Genomic DNA, 12,553 nt, shown 5'->3' with positions numbered 1-12,553 from the left:
ATGTTTAATATTTTTTTTTAATGAAAATGAAGAGAGGCATAGTGGTGTTTTAAGACATATTTCTCCTGGATCTCCGTGAACGTGCGTCGATTTCGCGGCAAACACTCGATTTATACGCGCGTCCAATTCGCTGTGCAATTTGACGCTCTATTCGCGTTCGGTGTGAACGCAGCATTAGGGCTTTAACTGACAAAATTTCTGATGCCTTAGAATATGGTCTGAAAGCGGTTTCCTCAGTAAGTTAAGTCACTAAGTGGGCAGAGAGGCCGCTGCCTTCAATTTCAGGCACAGTCAATGCGAGGCAGTGACCTACTAAGCTGAAGCAATGCGAGTGTGTGCGCGGCCACCCGCTGGCTTTGACCTTAGAGATGCGTTCTCGTCTCTGTGTGTGTGCACTGGCGATGTGATGAGTGTGTCATTACAGCTCAACACATTCCTGACCTAATGAGCCGTCTCCTTTGATCGCATCAGAGCAATCTGTCACTCGCAAGACGCCGCTGAAGGACAGACGCACGAGAAATCCATACGCACACAACACACATACACAGGCATGAGCACGACATGTCTTCAGCTTCACATCAGGGTTTATTATGCCATAATGACCAGCTGATTGGATTTTAGGGTTCGAAATGGGTTCTTGCAAAAAAACCTACACGATTACAAGTGCACAAGCACACTTTTCTGTCTCTCCAGGATGTACATGCTCACTTTAAATCCACACTGCCATCTCATACTAACATTCCAAGCTCAATTGCCACCGTTTAGATCCACGTGATTTACAGAGAAACACCCAAACACAAATCCTCCAAAGCAACCACTAAACGATTGAAATCTAAGAAGTGCTTAAAAACGCATCTAAAAGTGATTAAAAGTGTTAATATAAATATAAAGACCATGCACAGCAGCATTTATGAGAAACCTCCAGCAGCTCTCCAACAATAAAAATAAGGACTTGAGCTTTCACATTCACAATTAATTTCAATATTTATTATTAACTGGAATACATTTTTGCATTAGGTGTCACATCACATCAAGAACGAGAACTACAACGATAACTATAACCATAAATACTATGGTTTTCTCAATGTGAAAATTGCAGACTTAACTGCAATTTACTGTATAATGCAGAATGAGACAGAATTTGGCATTATTTTGATGAATAAGGGTAATTCCACCTGGTGCGAACTAGAGTTTGAGTTTGATTGCTCTCCCCTGCCCCGATGCACTGATTTATTAAATCATCATCAATAGTGCTTCACTGTCGCAATTTAGTCCGACTGTGTTCATAACGTCATGTGTTAATATGCTCTGGTTATGGCTATGTTTGCTGGAATGTGTTTTTACATGATTTGTTATGTTTTATGGACTACAGATGAAAATTAGCCTGTATGGCTAAATCTGGAATATCAGTAGTAACTATACCAGAGTTAACATGAACTGTACCCCAGACCACCCTTTATTTGCAGACTCTGTTACTGTTTGCCGGTGCACACTTGAGTTCAGAAAACAGTGTTCATTCATATCATCCAAACGAACCAAACTCTGACATCAATTGAACCCGGGTCCGCACCAAAAGTGCTAGTGAGAAAGCACCCTAAAATCAAAGGTTGGGCTGTACGCTTAACCCTCTGGGATATTTATGGGTCACACTCAGGACCTTTGGGTCAAAAATGACCCGGAGGGCAGGATTAAGATAAAAAAGATTTGAGTAAAATCAATGAAATATATCTATATATAATTTTTTTTTTAATTTTTTTTATTAAAGCTGCATTTCATTTTAGAGTCAAGCCTAGGCCTCATGAAAGCAATTTTTTAAATGAGATCGGTGCCATCCAGTGGACACATTGAGCATTATCACACAATAGCAAATTTTTACCACTATAGTGGATCTTGCGTTTTATAAAAAGCTTCATCGGAATGGTCCGGACAGGATTTGAAAAGTCTAAGTGGTCGTAAAAAAAAACTCAGGACCTTCGGGTCAAAAATGACCCCCATAGGAAATGAATGGGAAATTCGTTTTTTTGTGCATACAATCTACAAATCAGCCAGGATGCAGAAAAAAGGACGCAACAGTGAAGGGGTGAATCTCTAAAACATCAAGAGTGCAAAACAGACAAAAAAACACACACACACTTATACACACAAAAACACAAATGAACGCGAGACTTTCCAAAAGCTAATTGTGTTTTTGTGTGTGTGTGTGTGTGTGTGTGTGTGTGTGTGTGAGAGAGAGAGTTTTTTTTGTCTGTTTTGCACTGTATGCACAAAAAACCACTGTATTTTCATATTTTTGCCAATTTCCCATTCATTTCCTATGGGGGTCATTTTTGACCCGAAGGTCCTGAGTGTGACTATTTTTTTTACGACCACTTAGACTTTTCAAATCCTGTCCCCAATTTTTTGGGGTGTTAATATACCAAGTACCAATAAAGTCAGACCATTCCGATGAAGCTACAATTTTTTACATTTTTTATTTTTTTAAATTCGGGTCAGAAATGACCGAAGAGCCCCAGAGGGTTAATCAAATGGAGATATGGACTAGTGGTGTGAATATTAAAGTGCTAAAATATTAAAATATGCAGCACTTTGCTTGCCAAAAAATAAAAAGGAATTAAGTGATCACATTTGTACTAAAATCATAAAACCCACAAAAATGAAAACCGACAACACAGTGTCTGAAAAAATTAAAACATTTCAAAGGGTCCTATTATTAAATTAACTTTCCCCGCCATTCATAATTTTCAGTCACATGACTGTCGCAGAGCCCTGGAGGACTAAACAGCCATAGAACTGCCTATCAATTAAAAAAAAATATGTGAACAAGATCAAGTTTTGGGCACTTGTGATCCATATACAGCTCCTGCTGCAGTATTTAAATCACTAAAAACAGCGGGAAATTTACGCTTCACATTAAAAACCCTTTGGATTGCACCAATAAGGATTAAATTAAGCAAAGTTTAATGCTAATCAAGGATTTGTTGATCTGGGATGAGTTGGATTGGACCATTTTAAACTCAGATTAACTATGCAGAATGTCTGTTAGAATTAAAGGGCTGGTCAAGCAAGCGGAGGGTGAACCCTTGAAGTGCCGTAATGTACTAAAACGGTGATATTAAAAGATCAAATTCAGTTTACATCTTTTTGATGATGCATACTATATACAGGCGAGTAGATGAGCCAAGAACACGAAAGCAACGCGTTCTCTTTATAATGGTTGTCGATGGGGGAAAAAAAAAAGTTACATTAATAGTCTGTGTTCATCTGCATGCCTGTACAAAGTATGCATACTCAATAGGTGTATATTGAATTTGGTCTTTTAATATCACTGTCTTACATTAACAGTGAAAGTAAAAATGACTGGTGGGCAATGTAGGAAAGCCTTGTTTTGGCCTCCAGGTGGGAGTTCCTCTAGCCTGGTCCTACCAGACTCTCACACATTTCATTTGTACAGAGAATCTGGCCACTCTCCATTGATAAGCGTTAACTTCCTTAAAGGTGGTTACTCTGTTGAAGTTTAAAACTACTCAGAGCAACTCTGGATCTGCCATAACCAATCGCTAACGCTTGGTCGTGACGCATGTCATCTCAAGCTAGCGCACGACATCGTTCTCAGCCACTCCCTCTGTTCACTGATTGGACCGGTTAAAAGTTGACCGGAGAACACCAGAGAATATACCGCCATCCCAGACGGAGAACTGAAGGAAAACGAAAATTGAGCGGAAGTACGTAGGAGGGCGGAGCCAGGCTAGGCGTTCTTATGAATTGTGACAGAATTTTATGTTTTTTACTGTCATACGGTAGGGGACATTATTAAACATCTTCTGAAAGAGTACAAACACAGGCGAAGAAGAAGCAGAAACATAAGCAAATGCATGCGTAAAATAAAATTTCTGTACCTTAATTATTATATTGATTAATACATTGTAAGCTAATCTGTGTGCTTTGTATAGGTGCATTTCTGAAATGCATAACGTGGACAAATCACTTTAAATTGTAATGTAGACGCATGCATTTTCTGTGAAGCTGCTTTGAAACGATATGTACTGTGAAAGCGCTATACAAATATATGTGAATTAAATTGAAATAACGCAAACATCAACATTAAACAGCATGTAAATCAAAACTGCCTAATGTTATTGAATGAAATGTCGCCCCAGGACGAGCTCTAGCTTTAGTGGTGTTGATGGACTCCATCTACTCCATCTGTGTTTTGATCATTACTCTGAATATGACCCAGACAAACCATGAACAATGCTGTTGGAATCGCTTTCAAAGTGTTTTTTTTTTTTTAGTTGATGAACAGTAACAACATTGACAGCCAATCAGAATCCATCTGACATAAATAAACATAACACGATGGTCCATTGGAGTGCACGTTAATATAGTTATCACTGTAGTTATAATTATAGTAACACCCTTGGTGTGAACAGGCCGTGAACCTGCTCATCGTGCGTGAAGTTTCACTTACTCTTAATGATGGCCTCTTCTTCAACTCACTGTGACATCATCGCTCCTGAACCTGGAATAAAACAAAAAAGGAAGAATTACTGTACCGGCAAATACATAATTACTCCTCATTTAAAAGGTGAAGCGTGTAATTGTTTCAATGTTGAAATGCATACCAGGAACCGATTGGTGGGTTAAATTGTAAATACTGTAATGCTATCAAAACATTGTTTTCTAAATGTATCTAGTTTTCTTTTTATTTATGATATTTAGATATTTTTACTGGCAATTATAATGCCTTTTATGGTGCATTTATATCTCTCATTCATTACAAATCAGTAATAGAAACTGCCGCTTGTGTAACTTCATCCTCTGATCAGTCTGCCAGTTTATCGTCGTATTAAATATTACCATATGGGTGCGTTACGTGGAAGTATTAAAGGGAAATGAAGCCTCGTCTATTTTAATATCCGCAATTAATCTCTCTCACTCAAACACAGGCACACTTCACTCATTTACATCTCAAACCTACAAAGAGTAAGTCACAAGTTACTGAAATAAACCCTCTGCGGTGAATTCCTTAAAAAGGACGAGTTTAACCCAAAAATCCCACTCGAGGAATTTAAAAACGTGGCATAAGACGATACCAATCCTGTTAATAATCGCCAATAGGGTTTCAAAAACGCGCTGAAAAGAAAAGGTGCAAATGAACTGCAAAAGACGTGCGATGAATTAAAATCGCAAAGACCCTTGAGCTTCCAGTGTCACCATCATCGAGAAGCGCAGCCTACTGGGAATCTTCAGAAGTTCAAGATGTGAAGCTCTCAGAAACATTCAGGAAGTTCAGGAGCTTTATGCAGGACAATAAATCGCAACTAACCACTAACCAGAAATCCCCTTTCTTCATCCCGCCTGAAAACTTGTGGGCTGCTCTCAGATATACTTGATATACTTTACCGTGAGAGGACACGATATACATTTTAACAAAAAAAGAGACCCTGACAGTTTATGAATGAGAGGATGTTCTGAAAAGAAGGGCCATCTACGAGTATTAAATCACAAAATATTATGCACACACTATTTCTCCAAAAAGATGTTTCTGGCCAAGTTTTTGCAAAACACTATTATGTTTCTATCCTGTCATACTTCACTAAATTGAACCTTGTTCTTTAACATTCACAGGACTGAACTTACTTTGATTTAGCTGCAGGCATTGACACTCTCTCAAATTACAGATCATAAAGAATAAGCTGACTTGAGACACTCGGAGAGAGAGACAGACAGACAGAGATAATGAAATTGGAGAGAGACAGACCGACTGAGATGAGCTTTTCACTGAAGTCACGTCATCCCGTATGGTCTCTCTCAACACTGACATTTATGGAAATTACCACCAGATGAACAAAACAGCTGAAGGGAAATTTCTTCTGCCTGGGAAACTCACTTTGAGCAATATTAATCAATGTGAAAGCTAAAAATTTTGAGATATACTAGAACAGGCATCCGTTTAGCATGTTCATATATGGGTGAGAGAGATCTGAGATCTGATGTTTAAAACCTTACAATGTTAATAAAACTGGCATATACAAGTTGCTTAAAAATGTTACAATGAAAATGACCAAAATATTAAATACAAATAAATATATTGTAGATTATATAAATAAAATAGATTTTTTTTTTTTAAACAGTACTGGTCAAAGTTTTGGTAAACATTACTATTTTTAAATGTTTTTGAAATTAGTCCCTTATGCTCATCAAGCCTGCCTTTATTTGATCAAAAATACAGACAAAAACAGTAATATAGTGAAATATTATTACAATTTAAAATAACGGTTTTCTATTTTAATATACTTAAAATATAAATTTATTTCTGTGATGCAAACCTGAATTTTCAGCATCATTACTCCAGTCTTCAGTGTCACATAACCCTTCAGATATCAGTCTAATATGCAGATTTGATTGTTATTATTAGATATAGATTCGCTGATGAATAAAAAGTTAAACTTATTCTTTTTAATGCTGTTTTTACAGAACAGCATTTATTCAAATTAGAAATCTGTTCTAACAATAGTAACAAAAGTAACAACACTTTTTCTTTTTATCAATTTAACACATCCTTGTTGAATAAAAGTATTAATTTATCCAGAAATCCTGAAAAAAGTATCACTGGTTATACAAAAAACTATTAAGCAGCACAAAACCAGCATATTTTAATGATTTGTGACGGATTATGAGACACTGAAGACTGGAGTAAATCACAGGAATAAATTATATTTTAAAGTATTTTAAAATAAATTAAAAAATATATATTTTAAATTGTAATAATTTTTTACAATATTTCCTGTATTTTTGATCCAATAAATGCAGCATTGATGAGCATAAGAGACTTCAAAAACAGTAGTGTTTCCAAAACTTTTACCAGTACACACACGTTTGGGGTGTGTAAGATTATTAATTGAAAGAAATCTAGTCTATAGTTAAAAAGCTGAAAAATAGATACACAGCTTTTTAGATATTTTCAGTTTTTTAAAATATTGATCCACATTTTACATCACCCAACCCTTGCATGCACACTTTACCAGTCATACCTGACTGAAACAACACAACAAACAGGCCTGCAAAAACAAAACTATGAATGCCAGTCATTATAGGATTCTGCGAAACACAACCAGCCAGTCAGAGCCAGGTGGTAAAATATTTTCCCACAAGACAAAGCACGCAAATTTCAAATGCAAGCTTGTCTCCTGCTAAGACATTCTGCATCTCGACAGGTCTTTCCTGCCTTTCCGAACTGCCAGAATGTGTGACGGAAGGACTTGATTTCTTTTATGAACTCCATGTTTTATCCAGAGCTGGAGGTCACGGCAAAGAAAAGCGCTTTCCACAAACTCTTTGAAGAGCAATGCTAAAGAGACGGCTTGAGTTACAGATCGGTCCCTCAGCCATTGTTTAAAGAGAAAGAGACAGACACATTGTCTTCTCATGAGACTCATGATATAATGATAGTAAGGAGAACAGCTATGTTGAGAGAGAGAGAGAGAGAGAGAGAGAGAGAGAGGGAAAAAAAAAAAAAAAGAGACTTTCCTGTTCATCCACACCCCACCCACCTTTAACTCCAACAGACGTGACGGATTATGAGGATACACCATTTCCTGGTGAGATGGGAACAATCCTACCAGCTAACAATCACTCTTGAACCTTTTCCTTTTAAGACCTTATGTTTGAGTTCTCCACCTTTACATCTCAATTGACCTGAAATTCAAGAATGGTTAATCCAGCGGCATTTTCACAGAGGAGGAAGGCCTCACCTCAAAAACAAACAAAAAAAACCTTGACTGAGAAGATCAAATATGTTAACCACAATTCTTTTATACATACGTGACAGTGACACTACCAGATTAAGTGTCTCTTTTGTCTCCCTTGAGATTGCCGTGTTTCACATTTAGCTCTTGATTTAAATGTGAGGGGTACCGGATAAATACAGGTAAATAAAAATTGTGGTGCACTGAAATATTGTCATGGCAAATTAATCTTCTGTTTCAGCCGATAATATCTTGTAATGTGTGGGTGCCTAAACAATTCAATCACTCGTTTAAAACCACCACTTTTAGTCACATTTGCATCAAATCAAACCAAGAAAGGGGACTTTGCACAGTCATTTTTCCACCGTATCTCACTGGACTGATCATTTTGAGAGGATATCCAGCCGTCACACATTCCCCAGTCACAACACTGTAATCTGGCGACCGATCTGACATTTCTGCCAGAGGTTATGAGCGGTGCGTCATCCTGTACTTCCATCTGGATTAAAACTAATAATCAGTTCATAGATTCTTGAGAGAAAACAGGCTACAGATGTAGCACAACAATACACTATTACGAGATTTTGGATTAATCTGTTGAGCATGTTTTCACCTGACTCCTGTCTCCTGCTTCTGGGTCATTCCCTGTCAAATCAACCACATCTCAGAAACTTCCCCCGCTCAAATGTTTTGATTTTGTTAATATTTTTTCTGTAGAAAGACAAACATGAATAGTGATGAAAGCCAAAATATTAAATGTCACAGATGTATATTTTGCAGAATATATCTGATGGTATATCTGACACCGAAAGGAAAGTTTGTTAAGAAGCAGAATCTAAAAGAACATTAAGATCTCTTTAAAACTTCTTGAGTTACAGGCATGCAAACTTGAGGCAAAAAAACACAAGAAGAGCTTTTTGCCGTCTTTGAACGGTCACCGTTGGCATGTAATGAAACAAAGCTTGCTAAAGTCAACAGATTTCACTAATAGACCTGCCAATCTCTGTGTAAAAATAAAATAATCATGCTGCCATCTTTCTAAAGTCATTTTACACCCCTCTAATTTGGTTCTAAATCTCAGGTGAAAACTGTCATTTTGACCCGCCTCTACAATATAGTGGATTACTCCATAAATATACATCTGTGACATTTAATATTTTGGATTTCATTACTATTCATATTTGTCTTGCTACAAAAAAAAATATTAACAAAATCAAAAATTTGAGCCGGGGACCTCTGGTTGAGTTGTCAAGAAATTCTCCTTAACATTTTTCCTTGCCTGTCAAACACCCTCAGATAACAAAATATGTACTGTCATATCAAATATCTATTATAAACATTGATCAATGTACCACTTCAATGAACAAAACAGGGTAATTTTTAAACACCGTCTATATTTAGCAAAGCCTGACGTCGTCATACTCGTCATTCTAGTCAGAATATGAGTCTGATGCTGCTCCATCGGGCTGTGATTATGGGGTGTGTTTCAACCGAACCAGGAAAGAAAATGCCTCTGCACTCAATTGACCTATCGGTAAGCCCCTCCCCTCGAATGCAGATGAGCCAATAGCAGTTGAGTATCAGTTGCGCTGAGACCGGAACTCGGACATCTTTAGGGTTCAGCGCCATAGAGAAACATTGGAAAATCCGAAGCTCTCGTCGGTTTGATGGTGTTTATGCTACAAAAATGCTAAAATGTCATGCCTGAGGTACTGTAACACTGACTCCAGGGATCCTGAGAGGATTTTCTGTTTGTCACACTCTCGTTAAGTTACGATTAAAGTCCCTGCTAACATACAAACCGAAATAACTAACTGTTCTCACGTCATGTAACACTGTAGGTCAAAAACACGAAGGTCTACATTTCTGGTTATATGCAAATTAATTTAATTTTAGATATGTTTAAGGTCTACATTATCTATCCTACTAAGGAGGACTCCTATTTTGATGGGTATTATAGTCTACGGGTAGTGAAAGGAAAAGCTCACTCGCAGTTTATCTGAGTTGTTTTGCAGATACAAAGTTTACCAGTTATTAACTGCACCCTCGAAAAGGCATACGGTCTGTGTATATGTTTGTTTACTGTTAGTTGTTTGAGTGTTTTTGTGTAATTTGCTGTGTATGTTAATGGTAATGCAACGGAGAGAGATAGTTTGTGAATGAGACGTTAATGCACACTTCTTATGCTTTGTTTGTTCAGCTCTTACGATGATTTTTTGGAGTGAAAAAGGACATAATAAACTTGATAAACCATAAGTAAAGTTTGGCCATCATTCGGACGGGGTTTACGCTACATTCTGTGTCCAAAAACATCTTGGGATAAGGTTTTCACACTGACAGCTGTCATTGTAAGATATAGCAACTCCGTTTGTTTGTCCGAGTTAGCAACAGTAACTAAGGGAGGCGGGGCTTACCGATAGGTCAATTGGATAGACCTACAACCAATCAGAGCAATGGAGTAAGTGACATATGTTGAGCGACGCATAGTTGTCAACAAAACTCAACTGCACGCACGCTGGAAGAAGTAGAAGATGAGGATGAGTGTAAGCAATCTTTGCCGGTGTTGTAAAGGAATTTAAGGATACACAGAGTACTTACCAACAGTCCAACACCATCATCATTTTTGAGAGAAATAGTAAAGGCGAATGCATATACGAACAAGTTCTCCGTTTAGTAAACAAGTTCAACCCAACCGCTCTTTGGTGACGAGGATGGTTATGTTACTGTTGATCATCTGTCCATCATCGCATAAAGCCCGTCCTGACAATCTGATTGGTCCGAACTGCTCTGGTTCGAGCATAGTTGCGCCACAACGGATCAAGTCCAGACCCAACTTCCAGACTTCAAATGTTGTCACAAACACAATATTTTGCATATCATACTTGCAAAAAAAAGCATGATGAGACCTTCACAGTTTTTAATGGCCATTAGGGTTGAGCAGACTTGTGGTCTGTTTCTCTAATATGCCATTTTTTCTATTATTGTATTTTACGTTTTTACATATTTTAAATGGACTATTTCATAGAAATTATTGAAAATCCAACATTTTTTAAATTAACCAACTGATTAACTAATAGCAGGTATAATAATAATAGGACCTGTGCGGTCTCGTGCCACAAGAATTAGCGAGTTATAAATCAGATGACATGGACGTGACAATAAACTGGAGTAATCCACAGTTAAAATACCTGTGTTTGTGTGTGTATGAGGTAAACATCTCTCAGAGATCTGTGGTGTAATAGTCGGTAATTACTGGGTAGAATAGAGCAGCGGTGAGCAAGAGGTTATTAACAGAGGCCGCACGCTTTCTGAGAGTAAAAAACAAAGAGCAGCACATTTCACATACAGGTCACCTTCACATCAATCTCAATAATGGGATGTTCACACATGCAGAGATCCTATCTCTGTTCTGTTGGTCATAGTGGCCATTCCTACTGCTGGATGCTCTGGCGTTATAGATCATAAAACATCAAGCTAATCTAATCTAATAATCTGTGAAACGTGTGTATTCTAGAAGGAAACCTGGATAAAATTGCAGCATGCAACATGCTCAATCAAAGTCAGGATGCTTAGAATCAATTCTTCATTTTTAACGTGCATCACTTCCAAGTGCATGAGACAAATCATAAAAAAACACTGCAATCTCACAGTAACATTAATATCTGACAGGATCTATAGTGTGCTCCACACTGCTGGACAATATCAATCAATAGCATTATAACATTACAAATAAATCACAATATTTTAGTGTGCTTTTAATTTGCTCATTAATTTCCTGTCATTACACTATTTTCACATTTTGTGATTTGAGTATGAAAATGCTGAACTGTTTTAAAAGCATCTCTGATATAAATATCAGAAGGAGTTTTTCATTGAATCGGTTCAAACAACTCGTTTGAGTCATCACAAAAAAAGTTGCATTTTTCCCACATTAAAATGCAGATGTAAAAATAGATGCATGCAGGGTTTTTTTTGCACCCTTTTAAACCAATTCAATAAATAAATATTCAGATATATTATAATTATAATATATAAAAAGATAATCATGTAATTTAATATGAACAGAATGTATAATATATAATATATAAATTAATTAAAATAATTTCTATTAGAGAGAAATTTCTTCACCAAAATCCCTATTCGAGGTTAAATTCCCCATTGTTTTACTCAGCAGGCATTATTGCACATGACAGCCTATGGCAAACAAGAGGTAAAAGCACTGGCATTTTAACATGAGCTCTTAACACCACAGGAAGCCTCAGTCCCTCCCTGAGCAAAGGACATGTGACATCAGAGATATTTAAGTGACAGACGGAAAGAAAGAGAGAACAGGAAAAAATAAGCGTGAGAGCGAGAGACAGTCATTGACAGTCATCTTTTTAATATCTCCAGCTCAGCGAATCACAGGGTGTTACACTTAAGTAGCACATAGCTAGACCTGTGACTAACTGCATAACATCTGGGATGGCTGCACGATTAATAAATACAATTAATCCGAAAATAAAATCGAAATGCAATATGGCTTGCAAATTTACTGAAATTAAATATATGTGCTGCGTGTTTCAGAGTGAAGCGCGGCACTGCATTCGTACACATAAACAGCTCATCATCCGCCTGTGTTTTAAGGCTCGGTTCACTGTAAACGCTGCTCCGCACAAACTCCATCTCTTCATCTGCTCTGAGTTTGAGTCGCTTTAACGTGCATTTGGGCACAAAACATGTGCCATCTTCCTTTACTTGTATTGGGATGCATTTATCAACCAAAGAGAAGCTTCAAGGGCTCCCTTCGGTGCTCTGTCAAAATA

General features: G+C 37.3%; 1 protein-coding gene across 1 annotated transcript in view; it reads right to left on the bottom strand.

Annotated features, from left to right (window-relative positions):
- baz2bb (bromodomain adjacent to zinc finger domain, 2Bb) overlaps positions 1-12,553 on the bottom strand; it is a 140,227-nt gene that overhangs the window by 112,645 nt on the left and 15,029 nt on the right. Inside the window, exon 2 of the mRNA XM_079821432.1 lies at positions 4,469-4,519. The gene's annotated coding sequence lies outside the window, so the exon portion shown is untranslated. The remainder of the gene's footprint in view (positions 1-4,468; positions 4,520-12,553) is intronic.

The sequence above is a fragment of the Gobio gobio genome (assembly GCF_949357685.1).
Source record: "Gobio gobio genome assembly, chromosome: 7".
Lineage (NCBI taxonomy): Eukaryota > Metazoa > Chordata > Actinopteri > Cypriniformes > Gobionidae > Gobio > Gobio gobio.
Note: the sequence above shows the minus strand (reverse complement) of the source record. Positions and strands in the feature narration are given on the sequence as shown.